Genomic DNA, 24,376 nt, shown 5'->3' with positions numbered 1-24,376 from the left:
AGCAGATAAATAGGGTGACGATGGCTGGAAGGATGTAAGAGTAGGGGAAGCCTTTCCATATGCTTCATATAATTTTATCATGTTAGTATAACAGTTGAAATACAGAAAGGAAAACTGCCAGAGGAGTTTCCTTTGGAAAACTTGGAATACTTCTCTAATGTGGAGTCAAGTGACACTTTTTGATAAGCAAAGCACTGGATTAATATTTACTCAGCTTCACTAAAAGAAAATATATCCATATGTGTTACTCCTTTTTCCCAACTTTCCCCACTAATTTGAAACAAACTCATGTAACAGCAAAAAGTAAGTATATCCAAAGACTACTTTTTAGAAGTAGCTACTGTTGACAATTTACTCATGTTTTTACTTGTTTTGTTGTCTATGCATGTATGTCAACATCCATTTTATTTATGTACATATGCACTTTTACACAGTCATGGAATCAAAAGCCATTGTGTTCTATACCTTTCTTTATTCACCCATCTTGTGTGCATACATCTTCATTGGTACATACAGATTTGAAATGTTTTACTATTTTATTTTGTGCATATATTTAGCCATTCATCAGCTAAAGGGTATTTTTGAGTCAGTGCTTTCTGTTGATACAAGTGTACTTCCCATTGTTTGTTTTGTTCATTATAGCACTAATTTTTTCATACCTAAAACTAAAATAATTGTAAGCTGCAGACATAAGTATACTATTTCAGTGATTTTGAATTTTGAAGATTTTTCCTTTCCTGCCATTAGAAATTACCAAATGGTATGTTAAGTGGTAAATTTTCTAGTTCAGGATTTCCTAAGTAATGAGACTTCATTTTTTTCACCATCTTAAACCAAGTGATCTCTTTAATGGGTTGCTTTTCTACTGTTGGATTTTTGTGAACCTCAGGTTGAATTTCTTGATACAGCTACATGAAATATAGTAAACAGGCATCTTCTCATTGGACAAAGATACAATTATATGGGAATGAGAACTATCTGTGCACTGGGAAGGAAAACGAGGGCGATAGATCCTCTAAGCTCAGTGAAACTTGATAGAATGAGCCTTCCTTCCTTGGAACACACTCTTCCTAGTCACCAATGAAGAGAGAAAAATATGAGGAGCCAATACCACTTTACTTTGCTTTATTAGCACCAAAGGTGAAGGTTGGAGCTCACATTGTCACATCATCGACAGGAGGGATTTTCCAGTCTGGAGGTTAATACATGTCTCCCAGGAAGATGAGTATACAAATTGAATAAGAATCTTACTGGGTTTATATTTATATATTATTGTCTACAGTAAGAGATTTTACTGGTGAATGTTCAAGAAGATAAGCCTGAGATTATGCTAGACTAGATTAATATCGTATAGGGACTTGGACCTAGTCATTTATTTCTTATAATACACAGAGGCTAGTGAATTAGCTGCTTGCCTAGCTCACCATTGTATTAATTCACAAGATCTTAAAAGGTACACTTGCCATAAATGAGGGCCCTATGTCTAGGAGATGTAGCTGATTTCCCTCAGCTTTCACTGACGGTGCTAACATGGCCCTCTGCATTTGGGCCATGTGCTCTTATGAGTCATAAAGGTGGAGAAAAGGCCAGAGGAGTGCTTCCTCTGCCTTTCACCAGTGTGCAAAGGACATACTTCCACCAGTTAATGAACTACATGATAAGTAAGAACCTACAACATGCAAGGGACAGGTTTAACTGGGACAAAATGAAGACTTATAAGATGTGCTCTGTCCCTACCCAAGTGACTTATAGGAGCATAAGGTACAAACAAGAATAAAAAGAGACATAAATATTGTAATAAATAATGAAGAAATACATGTGAGTTTATAAATACATGCTTAGGGATTCTAAGAAAGATCTGATCCCTGTTAACTGAGCAGAGCATGGACGTATCTATAGGAGGTGCAGTTGGTGTTGGCCTTGGAGCTTCCTTAGATGGAGACTGTCCATGGAATACCACTTATTTAAGGCCCTTTCTACTTTTGTATCTGTGAACTTTGAAACTGCTAAAGTAATACATGCACATTATAAAAATTAATTCAGAAGTACATAAAGTAAAAAGGGAAAATTGTTCCATCCCATAATTTCCTAACAAACCCACTTTTAACAATTAGGGTGTAAAATACCAACAATTTGTTATGATATACAAGGAGATATCATCCCTCTTCTCTCTCTCTCTCTCTCTCTCTCTCTCTCTCTCACACACACACACACACACACGCACACACACACACACACGCACACGCACACACACACACACATGCACACGCGCACACACACACACACACAAACAAAAATATCACATTGAGGTCAAGACGTTTGCATGCCTCCATTCTCCACTCCAGGTCTATCAGTAAACAAATTAAAAGCACAACCTTTCTCCAAGAGCCCTGTTCTTTTTCAAAACCAGGTCCCTCAGGATTTCTTTCCTAAATCACATTTACTCAACTATCTGAACTTCTTCTTGCTTAGAGGAGATTCTGTTCTGAAGGCTTAAAGGGCTTGGGCTGAAAACCAACAGGAAGTGACTTTGTTATGTGAGTCAGTCACATTAAAAGAGCAAAAAGCTTTGCGGGTGATGAGGTCCAGTGAATAGAAGGCTCTCCCTAGTCTTACCAGGCAAGTATCTTTGCTAGAGAAATGTACCATGGGCAGAAGGGAGAGAAGAGTAAGTGTTCATTTCTGCGCTGCTTCCCTGAGAATGTAAAAAAGTTTCCTTTCCTCTAGGAAGGGTACAAGATACACCATTCCTGACCTTCTCTGAGGACGTGATGACCTTAGGTGAAGAAAAAGGAAGTGGGTGATGTAGCCTAACCTCAATGTCAACTGTCCTTCCAGGTACACATAGTGATAATGTTTGCTAGGAGGAAGAGACCTTATCTACTGAATAACCTCAACAATATATCCCTGACTAGAGGAATTCTTATAAATCTAGAATGCTTGGGTTTATGAGACATAAACCTTGGAGAATATCATGTCAGTGACATAATTCCTTAGTGAGTAAGAGAGATGTTTTATAATGTAAGTGCTCTTAACAGAGGAAGAGGTAGTAACCTCAATGCCCTCTTAGAGGAGTCATCTATTATTCTGATCCAGAGAGAATGCATTTGAAATTGAAATTGTTAGTAAAGTTTGATTTAGAAAGATCTGATTTAACATTCTGGTTCCTTGTTCTGCAACTTTCATCTTTCACTAACCAGTAGATAGTCTTCTTATGTTAATGTGGGAAAGTGTATCTAGGATCTTCACAGAAACTTCCTAGATTTGCAGATCTCAGACCTATACTGTCATAATCTGAATTTTAACAAGAGTCCCTGGCAAAAAGTTATGCATAATAAAGAAGCACTGGCATTGTGACTCTTATCTACTTATTATTGTCCTATTTTTCACTAACAAAACTTGACAATATTACCTACCCACTATCTATACTTAACTACTTTTTTATCTTTCATTTTCTTTCCAGTACCCTTTAATATGGCTTGGTTTCTCCTTGTCACGGTCATCTAGCTCAAAAGTTTAACTTAATCTGAGCCAATTGGATGCTGTTCCTTTTTGAATCACATTCTTTTTTCTGTTTTCTGTGACATTTCATTTACTTCTACCCCTGCATTTTTGTCTCTGTGTTCTCACCTTTTTAAAATTTGGAAGGTGTGTAAATATTCAATGCCTCTGGGATTAGATTTGGGCCTTCTTTTTGATTTTCACTATTTCTGAGTGACTTCATTTTGTTCTATAGCTTAAAAACTCAATATTGATTTTTTGGAAACATATCTCTAGTCCAGAACTCTCTGAACAATTCTTCAATTTGAATTGTCAAATGACATGTCCACTTGGATATCGTTTCTCTCCTTGTATTCCTTCTGCCTCTCTCTCTCTCTCTCTCTCTCTCCCCCCTTTCTCCCCTTCTCCCTATCATTCTGACAGTCTTGCTGTGTAACCAGGCTGGCCTCCAACTTGAAATCACCCTGCCTCAGCTTCCTGAGTGCAGAGATTATAGGCATACACCTCCCAACCAGGCTTCTTCTTTTTCTTCTTCTTCTTTTTTTTTTTTTTATCTTTCTGTCTTTCTCTCCATCTCTTTTGTTTTCATATTGGATCTGGCTATTCTGTCCAGGCTGTCCTAGAACTCCTGAGATTAAAAACTCCTCCAGGTTTAACATTCTAAGTACCTGGGACTGTGTCTACTGGCATGTCACCTCCACTGGCTTGCTTGGATTTCTAACTGCACCTCAATCTAGTGTACTCAAAACTAATCTAAATTTCACTTCTCATCACCTCCATCTTACATGTTCATTACCAAGTTAGTAGCAATAATTTCATCTGCCTAGTCACTCAGAGTATCATTGAAAACGTCCTTTCTCTGATTCCCCACATTCATTTCACAAACAAATCTGAGCAGTTACATTTCCAAACTATATCTTGAATCTGTCTACTTTTCTCCATTACCTCAGTACAATCTAAATGAAGATACTACAGCTCTCACCTGAGCAACCTCAAAAGCTTCCTAAGCAATTTTATTACTTCTACCATAATAGTTTATTACCAGATCACAAAAATATTCTAAAAATGTGAATTTCATATATATCACTCTCCTCTAATTATTCATCAGATCTAGGCTTCTCTTTGAAAAAAATCCAAACTTCAGTCGTGCCTAATGAGTGGCTATATGGCTTGTCCTCCGCCAACATTTCATATTTACTAATTTACTGTGTTCTAATTCCCCTGTATCTGAAACCTCCAGCTCCCAGACCCATTTCTGTTCTTCAGAAACAAAAAGTTTCTTCTATCCCAGGACCTTTGAATTTCTTGAATGTTTCTTAAACATCCTGCCAGAACATTTTGCACTTCTTTCATTTGCCATGCTCACAATCAGACAGAAAGACAGACATATACTTACATGTACACACATACACATATAGAAATACAGACACACACATAGAAATATAGACACTCAACAAATAGAAATGCAGACACAAACATATATCATATATAGCCCTAATCTTTGTACAGTCAACCTTTTGGCCATGAAGTCTCATTTCTAATGTCAAAACATTGGGGCCTGGTTCTAACAATTTGTTAATCAATTTGGTTAGATTTCCAAAGGATAAAATTGTGCATCAACAAATAAGGAAAATTTAGCCACTTTTCCCAATATTCCTATCACATGGCATTTCTTTTTGGTCTAAATACTTTAGCTGCAATCTCTTGAACAATATTGAAAAATTGCAGTGAGAGTATATCTCTGTTCTTGATTTTAAGGCGATATCTCCACTATTTTAGCAAAGTATATTTTGCTGTTGCTTTCTGGCAGTTACAGTGACACCAGTCCAGAAAATCTTCATGTAATGCAACCTTACTACAAGCTTAATTTTGGATAGAAATGGAGTATTATTAAATGATTTCTGGAAATTTGTGGAGGTCATTATTAATGTATTTCCTAATTTTGGAACATCTTTATTTTCTAGGAATGTACTCTACTCACGGGTAGTATTTAAATTCATTTCTGGAATCTGTTTGGTAACATTTTCTTTAGGAGTTTTCATCTGTATTCATTCATAAGATTGGTTTTCATTACTATTGTTACTGCTGCTGCTAATACTAAATGTGATTGTTACTCTTTTGTAAATGAGGTTATAATAATTTTGCAGAATCTTATTAACTTTACCGCATACTAAAGCAATTCCTATATTTCTTGAAATTTTCTAGAATCTAACTTGAAATTTTTGGAACAGGTTTTTAACTAGCTTTTTGATTTCTTCTATTGCTATCAAACTATTAAAATCTGTCATTTCTTCTTGTGTCTATAGTGTTCATTTTTCCTGAAGTTTATCCACTATATCTGTATTTACACATTTATTAAAATGAAGTCATATAGAATATTTTCCCAAAATATGTGCTCCTCCTTTGTATCTATGGTTTTGTTCCAGTTTTTATCCCTATTGTCTGTTTTGTTTCCACATTAATTTTCTTTAATTAATTAAAATTCTTAGCAGAATGTTGCATTTTTTGTTGGTCTTTCTGGAGAGCTTTTGATTTTTTTGTGTCAGTTGGTTTTTCTCCATTTTATTAATTGCTACTTTTATCTTCTTAATTCTTTCATTCTTTTGCTTCCTTTTTGTTTACTCTTGTTTTAAACTTTTAAGAGTTGAATTCTTTTTGAATTTAAATTCAGTGCTTTTTTTTTTTTAAATGTAATGTTACACTGGGGACTCTTCAATGAACTCTCTGTGGTTATGAAGTATTGTTATTCTTTTTGAATCATTATCATTTCCATTTTTGGTATGAAAACAACTTGCTATAACAATTTGATGTAACATCAAACTTGTAAAGGAAATTGGTTATTCTCCAACTTAATATATTTCACTCATCCTAAAGCTCCACTATATTGCCTCCTCTTATAATAGAAAACTGCTTCAGAGTGGCCTGGGGTTAGAAGACACATCAGCTAGGTGCTGGGCGAGACTCATTCACAAGTTGCAGATGGTTTGCTCAATTGTTTTCTACCCTCAGAGCCTGTTCATTCTGGGTCTGCTCCCTCCTTTATTGTCTTTTGGGAAAATTGGCATTCATTTTATCATCCATTTTGGGTTGTGGGGAACTTAAATTTTCTTTATTTTACCATAGCATTTAGATAGTTAGAAACATTAGACAATTATTCTGTTATACTCATCTCACCTTTCCAAGTTTATCAAAATTACCTTTGCTGGTTCTCCTGTTCTCTCTGTGTCCTCTTCCTTCTTTCAGCCAGAGTCCATCTTTTGCCTATTTTTCTGGCTGTATTTTATTTGAAAATATTGAAAAATTTAAAAAGTAAAAGTTACCTTTCCATTTCTTCAATCCAACTTACATTTGTAATAATTGCTAATATATGGTGGGTGTTATTTTCGAGTTTATGTTATCGGGGTACATGTATGTGTGCGTATGCTTTTATTTTTCAAAAAATAAAACCAGTTATTCTATGCATGTTTTTTTTTCTATGCATGTGTATATGATACTTTTCTTTTTTTTCACTTACTGTAATATAAATTCTGTAATTTTACTTTGCATTTCCTCTTTTTGTGTAATGTATAATCTAGGTAGTGAATACAGCCACAAGTGCTTGCAGTATCTTGAGCCAAAAACTCTTCTTCACATCCCTAAGGCTGCTTGTTTTCATTTATTGCTAATAAAATATCTACTAAAACCTTTCAAAAGTTGCTAAATTTCATCACAAAATATCTAGAAGACAATCTTATGATGTGAAAGTTACAGTAACTTCCATGTGATTGGGAGTAGAGTTAAAAGTGAGGGACTTTTTATCATCCCTCAAATTTGAAGACTGAAGATTGTATTTTATATACCTGGTAGTTCTCGAAAGTGAGATTCCAGAAACAGACAATTTTCTAACCACTGCACCTGATAATGGGCTTGCCCTTATTGGACCCTTTTGGACTTTCTAAGTGAAATATTATTTTAGGATTTTTTTTCTACCTAAAATATGTGAGATTGACTTGAAAATTTCCCCTTGCTTTATTTTTCTTTCATAGAAATCAGGGTTAAAATGACCCATAAAGCAAGTTACAGTATTGTTTTTCTAGTTTTTAGGACATGCTGTGAAACTTAAGAATCTATTTTTTTTAGGTTTTTAAACATAAACGTTAAAACTGTCTGACCTGGGTTCTTTTGTGGGGTGTAGTATCTATTTATTTACTTGTTTGCTTGTGAAATGGTCATTAGTCTGTTTAGGTCTTTGATAGATTGTGTTTCTTTCATTTCCATTTTCAAATCTTATCATAGAAATGTTTAAAGTACTTAAGGATTTATAAAAGTAACCACAATGTTAATAGTCTGTGCCATTTTTATTATTGATATTGCTTATCCTTGACTTCTGTCTTAATTAGTCTAGCTTATTATATTTTATTAATCTTTTAAAAAAGAGAAATTTTTGGCTTTGAACATCTTTTTTGATACTTCAGTTATTTAAAAATTTTTTCATTAATCTTTACTTCATATTAATCTCTTGCTATTTTTTCAACATTTCAAGCAAAACAATTGGGTATATTCTTTTACATAATATTTTCATTATTATTGATCAGACTCATTTTTATAGGTTTGATTAATAACTCTTCCTTAGGCCGTGAGTGATTTAAATGTGCATTTTCACTTCAAACTGCACACTTCTCTTTTAGCTATATTTGTTATTGGCACTTGTTTCTTTAATTTTATTAGTAATTCATTTATTGTATCATGATCAGAAGATGTGGAACTTGTTGAAATTCCTTTTGGTCTTATTAACACATGGGCCATTTTAATAAATATCCCAATATACATTCGGAAATGATATGTGCTATTTTATTGGTAACAAATTTTACCACTTAGTCATTAGATTGAACCTATAATTTTAGTAAAAATATTTGTCATTTTAAGTCTTTTTTGTTATGATCTATGCATTTCAAAATCCCCTACAATGATAATCAGTATCTCATTATGGTTATATTTCAGCTTTCTTTATGCAATATGACCTTATAACTTAAATATTGACTAGATACAAAGAATTACAAAATCTTTGTTCTTAGTTACAATAAAATAAAATTGAAAGATGTACTTTGAGAACCTGATCTAGGGCTTTTGGAGCGCCCCATTCACTTGTAGGATCTGAATTTGAGAAAGTGGAGGAAAAGGATTTTATACTCCGATTCCTTTGGAGAAAGCTTGGAATCCTTTCCTTCCTCTGACGTTGCTGTTAGCGGTAGGGTAGAATTTCTTGTCCTCTTACCTCTTGTCTGGTAGAGGACCTTACATGGTCCCAATCATTCATTTCTTTGCTCATTTTCAGCTGTTAAGTGACAGCAAAAACTGCTACCTGTGAAAGCTCGATTAGACCATGTACTGGGATTTGCCTCCTGCCCAGAAAAATCTTGAGGGTAGGAGAATATTTGGGGTGGTAAAGGATTTCTTTTTTCACCCATTCCTAGGTTCATAATGATGCATCCAAAGAAATAAACAGATGAACAAAAAGTATACATGCTGTTTTGATATAAGTTCTATGTGTCACAAAAGTCTTCAGAAGTAAAACCCGAAAGGAATAGAAAAGGCTGCTTATTTTGGTGCTGGGGTTGAAGAGTGGACATTCATGAAGATGTATGGACACAAGGGTATTATCTACAGTAATAAACTCTGGGAAACTTGGCAAGACCTGTGCATTCAGATTCTTCTCTGTGTCCCTATGTCTTCAGATATAAGCACCTTCCTTTCCTCCCAGACTAGAGAGGGAACTTTGGCAAGGAGAGTCTTAGGACCTACTGCAGAAGAACGTCAGAGAATTCTTCTTTTTTTTTTTAATTTTCATTTTTTTATTATTCATGACAATACTTGGGTCATTTCTCCCCCCTGCCCCCACCCCCTCCCTTACCATCTACTCCACCCCCTCCCTCTCCCCCCACCCCCTCAATACCCGGCAGAAACTGTTTTGCCCTTATCTCTAATTTTGTTGAAGAGACAATATAAGTACTAATAGGAAGGACCAAGGGTTTTTGCTAGTTGAGATAAGGATAGTTATACAGGGTGTTGACTCACATTAATTTCCTGTGCATGTGTGTTACCTTCTAGGTTAATTCTTCTTGATCTAACCTTTTCTCTATGGTTTGTTTCAGAGAAGGAGGAGAAAGTCAGAGAGACATTCTTGTTTTTGCTATTTCTTCAAACATCAAAGTTTCAGGTTTGGGGTGGTATGTACTGAATGTGGTTAGTGACATCTACCTGCTTTGGGATCAAGACCAGGATAGTGATTGGCCTAGGTGACCCAGGGAAGGTTTACTGAAGACCTATGTTACAAGATGGAAAAGATTCTGGGTTGAGGCAGGGAGGGTCTCTCTACCGAGAGATAGATGCTATAGAGTCAGGTGAAATGACAGATCCCTAGATGCTAGAGGATTTTCAAGCATCCAAATAAGAACTTTTCCAAGTGTAGCTTTTGTGGGAGGTGATAGTAGCTGTTAGAAAAAAAAAAAGAGGAAACATTAAATAAAACCAGTGATGATTTAAAACGCACATAGAATATATTAGAGAATACCAAAATAGTCATTTGCAAAGTTATGTAGCACGTAAATAGAAGACAGAGTAAATGGAGACAAATCAATATGAAAAACGAAGTGAAAGTTAATATTTACTCAAACTTAAGCATGTTATACATGCCAAATATTATTGTACTTGTGTTCTTTTATTTCATACTCAGTTTTACTCTTCCCATGGTTATAGAGAGCAAATTGAGGTTTGAAACTTTGGAAATATTAGCAGCTTTTCTAGATCAAGCCACAAATTATTATGAAATAACTTAAGGATGTGCATGGAAATAAAAGAGCTCATGAAAAAATATGCAGTGCATTAAAGGGAATTTATAAACATAATCCATGTAAGTATCAAAAGGAGACTTGAAGGAAGGTGCTCTATTTTTCATTTCTGTTCTAATTTTGCCAGAAGTACAGCATTGAGTTAACTATATCCTCTGTCTTGACACTGCAGCCCTCATTTCTCCATACATAATTTATTTTGTGTGTTTTGTTTAATTTCCTCCTTTGGTTCTCATTTCCCAACTCCTTTTACTCCCTACTGGATAGGTATCACTGTTAGGTTTTAGGTTAGTTTTCCAGTTTCCTTTGTACACAATCATTTGCATTTGTATCTAGATACTAAAAATAGATATTTAAGCATGTTTTTAAAATAAGTTAATGATACTGTGGTACAAATTTCTGCCTTTTGATATTTTAATCAGTATTAATTCTAAATTTATTTATGTTTCTCTAGGAGTATCTCATTTTGTCTTTTTGAGTGGTACATAGCATTTTACATCTCTACCATATTTTTGTCTCCATTTGACAAGTGATGGACAAATAGGTTGTTTTGCCTTTATTAACTCATTCCTTGATGGTCATTGTACAGATTTTTTGCTGTACCTTTGCACTTATTGAGAACTAGAATAAATCATACTTCAAAAGTTATAGATCACAGTGTGTGCATAAAGTGGATTTAACTAAATACTTTCAGATTTCTCTCTAAAATTGCTGTAATAATTTTTTCTCCCATTCCCAGTTCATGAGGGATCCAGTTTCCCAACACCCTTATTCACTCTTGATGCTACCCAAATTTCTTTTTTTTTTTTTGTCATGCTTTCCTTTTTCCTTTGTTGTTGTCATAGGTAGGGGTACATTGTGGCATTTACATAGGTTCTTACAATGTATCAAAAACATCACAGGTGAATTCACCTCCTCAACCATTGTCCTTCATCCTTACTCCTCTGATTCTTGGAGTAGTTTCAACAGGTATCACTTTTGCATTTGTTTACATTTGTACTCATTTTTTTTTAACGTATTCACCAATTTGATAGTGTAAAGTAGCTACTTAAGTATTAGCAAGGTTGAACATTTATTGTTAGACTCTCTTTTCTCTGAAAGTTTTCTATCATATTTTTACTCCCTTTTTGCTGAGTTTCTTGCCTTTTTCTTGTTGGTTTTCAGAAATTCCTTGTGGCTTTAGATATTAATTAGAGGAAATAAAATTTAAGATGAACTTATAAATCTTTCTTCCAGAGAGGCTTAATGTGACATTAGTCTCTATCTAACTTTGTGTTGTTCTAATACAATGCTATTGAGTATTTCATTTCTCCATCCATTTTCTAAAGTTTTCCTTTGGCTCACATTAATCTGTGAGCCAAAGATAGGCTCTGAGATAGGTTACTTTCTCAGAATTAATTTTTTCCAGATATGCCAATGGGCATGTATATGTAAATATATATAAATTTTTTCAGCACTCTAAGAGTAAATCCAGTGTTTGAGTACCTGAAGTTTTGAAATAGTCCTTTGGTAGGACATTAATCCAAGGAACAAATATGAAAAACAAAGTCTTAAAGTTTTCCCTTTTTTTCTGATTTTTCTTTCCTCATTACTCTCTCAGAACAAAGTCTGGAGTACAACTAAACCACATTGATTCTGATTCTTCCTTCAACAAATCCAGTGTTTCACTCATGCAAGGCAAGTGCTTTATCACTGAGTCACACCCCCAGACCTCCCTTCTCTCTCTTGCTGGCACACATTAACTAGCATCCCCTAAAGCTACTAGGATGTACTTCTACCCAACTTTGCTGTGACCTGTGAGGTTTGAGGTCTCCTGGTTCCCTATTCTTGACCAGAGCCACTTTAGTGGTTACTTTAAGGTGCATACTTTGTAGTTGGAGTTCCAGGTCACTTTTGTAGAGGCTTTAACTGTGTGGTTTGCTCCTCTTCCCTTTAGATGATTTAGAAAAATTGAATATAGAACTTTTAATTCTTGTGATGTTTTAGGCAGAGTGGGCAACTGAGTCCAGAATTCCAATTTGATATTTGGAAACTACTTTTAGTAAATCTGAAAGTGAGACCTTTCATGATGCATCTAATTTTGTTTGGCATTTTATATACAATACTTCATATATTAATATTCCATGAAATGTATATAAAGAGCTGAAATACTTGAAGATAGAAACCATTTTGTTTATTTTTATAATTGGCAAAAATTGTACAAATTATGTTTTCAATGTCTCTCATATACTAGTATTGCAATGAACTGTGTGAAATTGCTGCTTTCTGGGTCAAATGTGTTCAAATAGAAGCAATTTCATTCCACATAGTTCTATCTAATATGTAAAATAAAATGCATTTAATTGAAGTATGTGGGAAAAGTCAGCTTTAATGGCTTATCTGTGCCCATTTTAGTGAATGGCAGGCAAGCACTCTCTTGATAACAGGTTTCTAATTCAAGTGCAGAACTGGATTACTCCAGCACAGCTTTAATTATAATGCTCTAGTAGAATTACTTAAAACTACTTAAACTTAGTTTGTAACTATGAGCATTGGATTTTGAGGTACTTAACTGCATATAATTACTAATTTGTGCTATCTTAAAGTAAATAATATATGTTGAAAGGTAGATATATATTTTTCTGCTGTTCTTTACAATATAAGAGAAAATATAACTAACTTTAATTTAGAATTTATGTTTAAATTATACTTGTCTTTTGAAGGACCTTTCTCATAAAGATAACTAAGTTTAATTAGTATTTGTAAAAAGTCTGTATCAATGCCTGGCCTTCTAGATATAAGGCAGCAAAATTGGAGGATTAATTCCAAGTTAATTAGCTCATTTTCCCTTCCTAACTTGTAAAAAAGAGCAGTAAATTACAGGTCTATAATAGAAATGGGAAAGTTATACTTGCTCATAGAATTCTAGAATTGAAAGGGAATTTCATAGAATGTGTAAATCAGTTCTCCTATTTCTCAGATAAGAAAAGTGAGGTAAGGTTTAATTAGTCTTCAAGGCAGGCACAACAGATCAGGATAACCATTTCCCCAATGTTCTTGGTATGAATACAAATAAAATCCTGATTACAAAGAGTATTCATTAAATGGTTGGTCTATGAATGAGAAATAAGAGCTGGAAGCAGGCATCCTCTCAACCCTTTATTTCAGGCCCTCATGATTTTCCTCCTCATTGGTTACAGCAATAGCATTCTGTCTAGTTCCCTTACTTGCAAATCTTGACCTACTTTCATTCATTTTCAATACTACCAGAAGAATAATCTTATTAAGAAATATATTTCATGCACCATTTTCCTTATTAAATGTCTTTAGAAGCTTTTAAGAGAAAACACAGATTCCTTAGTGTGACCCCAAGGCTCTTTTTAAACTGTTTTCTGTCTTCTGCCATTATTTCATTGTTGCTTATTGCCTTCACCTCAAACACCATCCAGAACCAAGTAGTGACAGTTCATAAATGTGGCAATCTCTTTTCTATGTGTCTTTCCAAATGCTGCTTTACACATATGCTGTTCCTCTCTCTTCCAGCCCTACTCAGGGCAAGCTCTACTGTTTGGGACAACTCTTAGTTGATCTTTATTACTCAGTCATACTGTTGCCTCTCTTTCAGTGTCTCCCTAGGTTGTCCTCCACCTTCCTATTGTTTCCCAAATACTCTGTACTTACCTTGATTCTAGAATTTTGTGATAGCATGTTTCATGACTGATTCCAGGGGCCAAAATAATGTTTTATAGGCCCTCAGAGCACCATTTCCCATCAAGCATATTGAACTTAATTTCAGAGCTCTTTATTTGCACAGGTTTTGTCCACATCTCTGGGAGAAGCCTTAGACATATGTCCATACAGTCATATATTTTAGTAAATATTGGAAAAAAATAATTTGTATGTGTGTGTGTATAAAGTAACCTCTCCCACAAAACCTGAAATTCCCAAGAAGAGACTTAATAAACATCTATGGAATAAGTTAATGAATTAATTTTCAATGACATCTCCAAATTTCTCAAATGTGGTGCTTTAAGCTAATAAATTTTTGAAATCTGTTGCCTTATGTTTAAAAATAAGAGAATGATATTTAGTCTTAGTCATATTGCAAGGTAGTTATAATGAAACTCTATATACAAGAATGGAATGAGTGTTGTGCTACATCTGAATTGTTGTGAGTTAGAGTCCCAGTTTAATAAGTGATTGTCACTGAAATGTGGCTTTTGGTTACTTTTCTTGCAGTTACCATAGCTAGTCCCTTAGTATTAGAAGGAACTGTAGAGAAAGCAGAAAACTAGTAGAATTGTATGTGTTCATTTGCTCATTTATTTTATAAATCTATTGAGTGCATAATATAAGCCAATTGCTAAGAACTGAGGTACACTGGTGCACTTTTGTGCCCTACATTGAAGTAGGGGAACGAAAGTATTCAGTTAAATGAGTAGTCTTAGATAGAGGTGTCACATAAAATAAGAGAAATAAGTAAAAATGAGATCATTTAGAGAATGAGTTTATTCAGCTTGCAATTAGAAAGCCACTGGAGGGTTTCAGTAAGGGGAGAAGTTCTGATTTTTTTTTAAACCATGTCACATAAAAAGGAAAATGAATTTCTGACTAATTTGTGTAGTTAGCCAAAACTAATTCTTCATACCAAAAATCAAAAGAAAACAATGCAAATAAGCTTACTTTGATGAGGGGGCTTTTCTGATAGTGGATAAGAAGAGAATATGGAAGACTGTCTGCTAATATTGAACAAGTAATATCATGAGAGCTTGAACTAGGTTGTTGGTAGTACAGATAGGGAAAAAAAGTAGATTTGAGTATAAATATTTTGAGATATAGATATTTTAAAGTAGAACTGACAGACTTTTGTAATAGATAAGATATGAGAGCTGACAGATTTTTGTAATAGATAAGATATGAGAGCTGATGTGAGGGTGAAAATCATTGGTGACTTTTAGTTTTTTGACTCAAGGAATGGCGACTCTAGACTATACAAATAGGAGAAATACCAAGAGTTTTTTTAGAGGAAATCAGGCAATGCCTTCTCTCAAGTCTTATCCAAGAAATCAAGCTTTTAAAATGTTTTACAAAGCAAACAATCAATGATAGCACTTCCAACTTCCTCTCAATTAAGCCTACTCCCAATATATCATATGAAATATCTAGAAGGGCAACTTTTGAGGATTCTCTTAATTCATTTCACTGTCTGATTTGAAATTTAGTGGTGTACTCTGCTACAATTCAGCTACAAGCTTTAGACATCCCACAATCTCTTGCATCTCACGTTCCATAATTTAAACCCAACATTGCATCTTGCCGATTTTAAGTTGTCTATAATTTATGCATGAGATAAGTGAAATTGGATTCCTATAATGAGCCAGGAATACTATTGATAGGGAAACTACAGATGCATTCTAAAGCAATTAGCTGGGTACAAAGGAAAGCCATTATGTAAAACAGCCAACATACTTATCTTTGCATTTTAGCTAACTCTTCATCTTAAAATATTAGTTAGTACATGGAGAATTTAAAAAAACATCTGTCCCTTATTTTGAGTACAGATATTTCTAGGACAGCCTATTTATAAACACACCTATAACTATCTGCTTATGTCATCCAATACAGTATTAATCTGGTACACAGATAATGTGTACAGTTAAAAGGATTCATATATACACTACAAAAATATAAAGTCAGGATATGTTGTAAAGTGCTATGATAATGACAAAGGTGCTGTGGTATTGCAGTAATGATAATGCTGCTGTTGATTCAACAAAAGGTCCATTTTTCTCATTATAGTTTCCTACTAAAGCTTTAACACTCTTAGAAATCTTCCTAAGCTGCCAATATCATTAATGCTGACCCAGAGGAGACAAGCAAAGATGAGAGGGAAAAGGAAAAATAGAAAAAAAGGAACAAGGAATTACTGTGATACTTTTTCAGCATTGAAATACGGTATGAGAGATTAGGTTCTTCTGGAAGGTGTCAGGTTGTCCTCCCACTTCAGGTCTTCCCCGTATTCCTTCAGAAGATTCTCTTTCCATATCCCTCATCCATCTTTAAGATATTCAGATGTACTTATCCAGGATGTTATAAGAGTCTTAGGTTGAAAACAGAATTGTAGTAGAATGTAGATTATTTCCATATTGACAGCTCGCCTCACTCTTTGGGTATGAGTCTAACCATGGCTGCAACTTAAGTGAAAAGCTCCACTTCTCTCTGTCCTGTCTATCAATCCAGCACCCAATTGTCTCTTAGCAATTATTTGGGGTTACATTAATTTAACAAACAAGCTGGAAAGGTCCTGACATGTTTGCCTATGCACTTGAAGTATTAGATTAAAACCAAATGAAGCTGCTATGTTTTATTTGAATACAAAAGCAGTAAAGGTAACAGATAATACAGTCATCTTTCAACCACTTGGAATATTTCTTCCTTTTGTCAAATTCACCACAACTATTTACTTTTCTTGTACTTATTTTAGGGAGGTTTTCTGAAAATCAGGCATAAAGTCAGCATGTTGAATTGAAATTACACTTTTCACTTATTTTATTTATAGGGAACCAAAATCCTTTAAATTGTGATATTTAATTTCCTACATTTTCCTCTAGTATATAAAGGAAAAGTACATTTTAAAAATGTACACTAAATTTATAAAGCATACTCTTTTTTAACTCTTTTAATCTTTCTTCCTTGATATCTTATGTCCACCATCTTATTTTTTCTCTACCTGCCCTCTAGCAGGGTGTCCTGAAGTCAGGCTGTTTCTTGCTAGAAGGGAGTCAAACCTTAAACCAAAGAAATGCATTGTTCATGCATTTGTTTTTGTACAGATCTTCTCTGCCTTAAAGATAAAGCCATCTACTTGTGACTTATTCTTTCTTAGTAATCCACCTTTTAACAATTTCCATATCAAATGAAGCAGATGCAATTTTGGTGGTGACTGCCAGAAAGCTCTTGAGAGAATAAAAATAGACCATGCCCTTCTCCCAAAGCAAGTAGTTGTGTAATTATAGGACCATGTTCCTATTTGTGAAATTTCATTCTAAAGAATATTGCTCAACTATATATTTAAATGGGATGATTTATCTAATGCTGTGATTATATATTTATATGCTATATATTTTATTTCTATTTTTATATACATCAGAAAGCAAAGAGATGCTTCAGTGTTTCTGAAGTTCTTATTTTTACATAGCCTTGATGTTTAAATTTCACTGGAATTTGTGATGTTGCTATGCTTAAACTGATAGTGTTGATGCTTAAAACTGATATAAGAAATGATCGATTATTGATAGAAGACCAATGATTGACTTCAGAAACATCTCAAATTAGTTAAATAATATAGCATTCTTGTCCAAAGGCACAAAGCAGTAAAAGAATTTTCTAAATCTTACTTGTCATTTTTCTGCAATATCTGCTCAAGAAAAAAATATTGCTGGACACTGATGGCTCATACCTATGATCCCAACTACTTAGGAGTCTATGTTTGGGAGGATCACAGTTTGAAGCCAGCCTAGGCAAACAGTTCATGAGACTCCATCTCCAAAATAACCAAAGTAAAATGGATTGGAGGTGTAGGTCAAGGTAGAGCACAACTTTGCAAGTGAGAAACTTTGAGTTCAAACTCCAGTCCCATCAACTAACTAAATAAAAAAATAAATAAAAGCAAGAAATGATAAATCTCTTAGAAATCATTTAGCTGCATGTTATTTGAAGATACTGTAAAAATAAGTTTTAAGCCTCACTTTAATTTTTTACAGCTCATAATTTAAATGTTAAGGACCTCTCCTTTACTGGCCAAATTTTTTGCAAGGTGGAACTTTAAAAAAAAATTAAATGAGCATAAAAGGAGCCAAGTAATTCACTTAATAACAATTTACCATGGCTTACTATTAAATAAACATATTTTATTTAAGTAGGAAAAGTCTAACAGATAAAATCAAAAGGGAAATGGTTTTATATGTAAGAGAGAATGCTACTATCAGTGTTGGCTATCATGCAGAACAGGCTGGTGAGATAAAGAAAGATCTTATGGGTCTATTCGGCCTCAATGAACCCCAGTACCATGAGTTTAATGTTTTTTCTAAATGTGAAGAAGAGACCCACAGCATAGAGGTTCAAGGTTTTTGTCACCAGGACTGGTTGCTTTGACTAACAATCGCTGGGCATTTGTTATGGCATTGCCTCTTTCCTCCTAGCTTTTACTACACCAGATAATTACAAGGTTAATGACAGAAGATTTACTTAAATAAGGTAAGGTAAAATTGAGCAGCAGGACAGGAAAAAAACTAATCCAGTTTTCTAGTACTTGATAAACACAGAACTAAGAGCCAGATGGGGATTCTTCAGCTGCTTCCTCTGCCTGTGGACATTCTGCTATGATTCCTGGTTGATTAAGAATTTGAAGACAAGATTCCACTTAATGCTGTGGATGCATTAGTCTTGCCCTGATAAAAAGTGTCATTGTATTAATCATATAAAGTAATTGGTTTAGAGTTTTAATCATGATATATATGTGATGACCATCTCTCATAAGAATTTCATGGCTGATATATACATGGGAAATTTAGGGATCAGTTTATGAAACCCAGCACTGATAGAAATGGAACTTCATTCTTGGCCTCAAGTATGAAGCAGAATTTATGGGTAATTCCTATTAGATACTCCAAGAATTACTCTTTTATCTTACCTAGAAATCTTAAGTGCTGTCTATACTTCAAATTATGACAGTAGTAATTATTTTACATTTATAGGGTAAATTGTAGGTACATTTTATTGTTTCCTAAACTCCATATTACATAGAGAAAAATGTTCTTTATGACTTTGCTGTTAAATATTATAAAGCTATATTATAAGACAAGGATCATTGTATTGATGAGGAAAATAGGACATAGAAAAATGATAATTGGCTTGCTTTTGGATATGGATACTAACAGCTCATTTGGTTCTGATGTTGGATACTGTTCTCTTTCCATGACTAACTACTCTAAGACCTCCAAGGCAGACAGTCATCATTTTATTAAACATTGTTTGGTAATCTGACTAACGGTGTTGACTTGCATGCTTATTCAAATGCTGGAAGAGGATACTTTCCATTCTTCATTGTTTCCCCTAAGGAATCACCTCTACCTAGTACTTGGTGCTCTTCACTGAATTCACAGGTACCCTTTATCCTTTGGGGTGAGGAGAGAATTACTGAATTCTCTCTAAGAACTAGAGCTTTCATGTGAACGTGACAGCAGAGATTAATGACAGCTAAGGATGTTAGCAGCACAATAAAGCAAAACAAATTAAGGGCAACTCTTCTCTTCATTCAATATCTTTAAACTGCCATAAAAAAGGGACAGGAATAATTCCTTCCCTGTAAATCTCTGGCTATAAATTGAAAATATTTTTAAGTTATGGACAAGTACTGGGTCATATTCCTATTTCTTCTAAAGGGTTGGCTACTTGCCTATTTTGATTTTTGATGAAAATCGCATTGTGAAAACTATTGCTAGAAGTGTCAGTAACAGCTGTGATGCACAGATGACACGCAGGAATTTTCAGGTGTTCAGGGTTCTTGGGTCCACTCTGAGAATGAAAGCACAGGGGGACTCCAGCAGCAGAGGTTGGAAAGATTTTATTTGTAGAGACGAGAAGAGAAAGGCTGCATGGGGTCATGCAGGGGACCAAGAAACAGGTGGTCCTGTGGTCAGGTTGGAGATTGGGTTTTACAGTATTTTTGTGTATTGCCTGAGGGCGAAGATGTCTCTCAGGTGCAGACAGACATTTCTTGGGAAGTAGAAGTGTCTCCTTGGCCAGTTATCACCTTTTTGCTGCTGGACAGACCAGTTTTTAGTTTACTTGATGTCAGGACCATTAAAATGTTACAGCTGGAAGTTATGATGTTGGGAACCAGTGAGAGTTTTGTGCTTTTAATTTTCATTTCTGTTTTTGGTTATGTTTGGCCACAATTATTTTCATGTGTTTATATTTCAGATTGGTTGAGATTCAATAGAGAGTAGGTTTTCAGTCTTCTGAACATTGATAGGATTTCTCAACAATTTATGTTCTAATACTGAGTCACTGAAATTATTATGCTTTAAGAAATGATTCATGCAACTCATATTTACTAGAAATTATGCTGCTCATCAATTTCTAACAAAACTCATATGCTTCAAAGTTTAGAACTTTGTTGATCTTACCAACTTAATTTGCCAAATCTGAAGAGTTGCTGCTGTTTCCTTTTACTTCATTACAAATTACAGATTTGTTTTAATGTTGGGAAAAATAATGATTATTTCAAACATGTCATGAACTATGACAAAGCTCAGAAAGATTGTCTTTTCAAAGTTAATCATTCGACAGCAATTCTTGACATAGAGCTTAGCATATTCAATTAAACATATGTCCAGAAGGTGATGTCCACAAACAGCAACTTTCTATGTGCATAAGTGAGAGTTGTTTAACATACTGTCTGAATTTTTTTAAGACAGGGATTATTTCTAATTAAATTATGTATACCTGATGCCCAAAGTTTTATAATCACACAATATATTTATGTAATATATTCATTGAATAAATGAATAAATACTGAGCATATATGTTAATTCCCTCTTGACACCTTTGAACATTAACTAAAAATATAGTTTTTAGATTCACAGTTTATTGTGAGGTTTAATATTATACCTATATTATGATTCAGCTATTCTCTTACATATTTGTCAAAGAGAAATGAATAAAAAGGAAAATGCCAGCAAAAACTTATATATGAATATTCATCATAGCTTTTAATAATAGTAGTTAAAAACTGAAAACAATTCAAATGTTTAGCAAAAGATGGTTGGATAAACAAGTTATACTTCCACATACTCTCCATCTTGATAGAGACAGATGCTTTACAGTTATATACCTGGTTGAAGCCTGTTGAACTAAACATTTTTAAAGGGGAGCATTTCATTGTATGCACATTTTTCTCAATTATGTTGATTTAAAAGGCAAAATGCAATTTTCTATATCTATTTTAACAAGTGTAAAATGTAAGGGAGTACTTGATACTATCTACTAATATCTTAATCTATAGTTAGACTGTGAAATCTCTTAACCCAAGCCAAAAACAAAAAAAAAAATCTTTTGGAAATATTCTTTCCAATAAGCTTAGTCACACATAAAAAGTACATCAACTAATACATTAAAAATAAGATACTGTGGTGATGTTTATTTTAAAATATTACTCATTAAATTATGTGCATTACAGTTTTTCTAGTGTGTTCTTGCTTTAATCATATGCTTACCTGTTAAATAGAGGTAAAGATAGTTGCTCTTCCCTTATCTAGGAGATGATTATCTGAAAACCTCAAAGATTCCTATTCCTTTCTTTTTCACCGCATGCCTATTATCTATTCCATGTGTTGAGCCACAAATTTCCCAACATAGTTAATACAGCATTTTTCACTCAGATAAATGCTAATCCTTCAGGTTCTAGAGGCAAGGAACAAGCTAATTGTATGAGTACATTTCTGAACTGCTTGAGAGATTGCCAGTTACTAAGAGCCAAACTTAAAATGTATTTATGAGCTATATTTAACAGAGCACATAAACCAGGAATTAGCAACCTGAGTGAGAACCAATGACCCCTTTAAAGAAGTGTTATATTAATAACAAACTCCTTAAGAGACAGAAAGGTTGTGGGAAAAATAAATTTTCTTTTTCAATGTGAATATTAAAGGTTAACTGCATTTAGATCGTTTTGATAAAAATTTAAAGCTCTCTTATTTATAAATATAACCACACCTTTAAAAATCCATTATTATTTCCTATTCTTATCATTGTATCTCTGGGTAATGAGTGTTAAAACTGGATTAACTGCTGTGTACACCAATGCTTAATTTTAACTGTAAAATAGCAGCAACAACAAAAATACCTATTGTGGATTTAAATCTACCCTTTTCCAAAGAATAAGGAATTAATATGAAGCATTTTGTTTGTTCTGAAAGATCAGTGAACTTTTAATACATGGATTATATTTATAAATTAAGAAGCAGCAGCAATAGCAAGCCTTTACTTATTCTGAAACTCAGCAGGTTGTCAAGGCCTGATAGCAGATTTGAAACATTATCTGTAATATATAGAGCAGATTAAGCAATTTTCCTCAATATTACCTGGCATCACCTCCTGGGTGCAAATGGGTTTGTTGCTGAAGCAAGGCCAATTGAAATCGTAAAGCAGCAGAGTTCATCTTTTTCACTACTTCAGTTCGCTCCACTTCTGAGTGCTTGTGACATGTGAACACTGTGAAAGGTCGAGGACACAGCAATGAACAGTACATGATTTCTACTCTCAAGGCTTCTGAAGGACTCATAATCCATGCTGAACATAGATATGTATACAACCATCCGTGTGATAAATATGATACTAGCATAAACAGAGTTAGGGGCACAGAAGAGGAAATATTTCATCTCATATATCCTTGAAAAGATGAGAAGGTATTCACCTGTTCAGTTCAGTTCCTTCATTGGTCATTCAACAAATAATGCCAAATCTCTGCTCTGTGACTACTCCTGTATTTGGCACTGGATTTGCAATAGTGATGAAAATTGAGCATCAGAGTGAAATAAGTCAGACTCAGGAAAAAAAATATTGTATGATATCTCTTAGTTGTGCATTCTAAAAGAGAAAGTTGAATGTATTGAGGTGGAGAATAAAATGATGGTTAGCAGTGGAAGCAAATGGGGATTAAGAAGATGGAAGTCAAGGGATACTAAGCTACAGAAATGTAGGGTGAATATCCCAGAGAACTAATACACAATGTGAGAATTGTAATTAATAATATTGTATTGAACCTCAAGATTATTGCTTAAATAGGAGGTAGGTGCTCTTGGCACACACACATACACACAGAGTGACAATATAAGATGATATATATGCTAATTGCTCAACTATAATAATTATTTCACTATATATAAATATACTAAAATATATTATGCTTCCTAAATAAACACAGTAAAAATTAATCAATTTAAGAAAAAGATGGCCATCATTTCTCCTGGGGTTTACACTCATACAAACAATGGTAGAACTGCACACTGTGGAAAGTTACAGGGTGAAATGAAGTCTGCAAAGACCCTGCCTTTGGGATGGGTGGCTGTGGGAAGCAGTTCTGGGAAGACTTTCTGAGGAAATGACTTTGATAATTTTGGGTTAAACCAGGCAATGGCTGGACTTGGGGAAGAGTGCAATATGCCAAGGGAGTAGTAGCACAAAGGCTGTCTTACAAAAGCAAGTGATGTCTTTGTGTATATGAAAAAATGGAGCACAGACGTAGATATGAGAAGCCAGGGGTGGCCACAAAGGGACAATCATCTATCACCTTATAAGCCAAGTTAGAGATGTTGAACCTTGTCTTAAGAACTTTAAGCAGAAAAAACTCCAGAAAAGGGGGGAGGGACGAGTAAAGGAGAATGATGGAGAGGGTGAATTCAACTGTGATATATTTGATATATTGTAAGAATCTATCTATCTATCTATATCTATCTATCTATCTATCTATCTATCTATCTATCTATCTATCTATCTATCTGTCTATCATCTATATCTATCTCCCTTTAGGAGTCAACATGCAGAAATCAAAATTTAATCTAGGAAGAAATTGGAGAGGGCTCTGAAACATGACTGTCTCTTTTCTTATATTCGATACTCTTATCAGTAAAATGAAGCAACTATTCCGCAGGGTTCTAAGAATATTGAGATAAAATATGTATAAGGAAATATGCACAAATATGAGCCACAATTGATATTATCCAGAAGTTGAATGGACATTCAGAAGTTGTGGTTGGACATGGTGTTTAGTCTCATACTGATAGTGTTATCTTTGCTTCCCCAGCTTCTAAATCAATATTGCAGTCTACTCTTTATGTAGTCTCATTGGCATTTCAGTATATGTTGCCACATTTGCCATGTAAGGATCTGAGTATAGTGAAAGCGATAACTTTCTTACTTTCTTGAAAGTTTTAGGTTCTGGTCTAAGGGTGTAGCTCAAATGGTAGAGTGCCAGCCTAGCAAGCCTGAAACCCTGAGTTCAAACC

The 24,376-nt window shown here is 34.2% G+C and overlaps 1 long non-coding RNA gene across 5 annotated transcripts in view; it reads left to right on the top strand.

The window, feature by feature from the left end:
- The window catches only part of LOC141411452 (uncharacterized), a 150,839-nt gene that overhangs the window by 99,785 nt on the left and 26,678 nt on the right, over window positions 1-24,376 (top strand). For 4 of the 5 annotated variants that reach the window (XR_012436209.1, XR_012436210.1, XR_012436206.1 and 1 more), the window contains one exon: window positions 2,728-2,838. The exons of the other annotated variant lie outside the window; for it this stretch is intronic. This is a non-coding gene — a long non-coding RNA (uncharacterized lncRNA). The remainder of the gene's footprint in view (window positions 1-2,727; window positions 2,839-24,376) is intronic. 5 annotated transcript variants of the gene reach the window in all.

This window comes from Castor canadensis, chromosome 10, assembly GCF_047511655.1.
Source record: "Castor canadensis chromosome 10, mCasCan1.hap1v2, whole genome shotgun sequence".
Lineage (NCBI taxonomy): Eukaryota > Metazoa > Chordata > Mammalia > Rodentia > Castoridae > Castor > Castor canadensis.
This window is presented reverse-complemented; position numbering and strand designations above follow the sequence as displayed.